Here is a 557-nt window from a genome sequence, read left to right as displayed (position 1 = left end):
AAAAATGAATGAGGAAAAAAACAGATCGTAAAAAAACGGAAAAAGGAAGAAAGTATATACGTAATGATGATAGATGAAAATAATAGATGAAAATCGCTGATTGGAAATAGAAAACTAAGATCGAGTTAAAGATAAAAAGATAATTGAATGATGGAAAAAAAATATATTATAAAAGAAACGGAAAAATAAGAAAGTATGTAAATAATGGGAAAATTAATCATGGAAAACTGATGGAAAAAGGTTAAAAGTAAAAAAAAAAAAAAAAAAAAAAGAAAAAACATCAGTGATAAAGAGATAAAAAAAAGACAATTATGTTTTTTTCTCTGCAAATTCTGCTCGTGATGTTACTTATTTTTTCTTAGTTTTTTCCTTTCTTTTTTTTTGCATTTTTTGACTGCTTTGTTTGTTATTTTTTTATTTTTTTATTTGTTTACACCAAGTACAGGGACAATAATATAATCCTTTTAATAATCTTAGTAATCGATAGATATCACATTTCTTGTATGTCGTTTTGCAAGAAAGTATGATAATGATACTGTTACTATTAATAATGATAA

This window comes from Penaeus vannamei, chromosome 19 (assembly GCF_042767895.1).
Source record: "Penaeus vannamei isolate JL-2024 chromosome 19, ASM4276789v1, whole genome shotgun sequence".
In the NCBI taxonomy this organism is placed as follows: Eukaryota; Metazoa; Arthropoda; class Malacostraca; order Decapoda; family Penaeidae; genus Penaeus; species Penaeus vannamei.
This window is presented reverse-complemented; position numbering follows the sequence as displayed.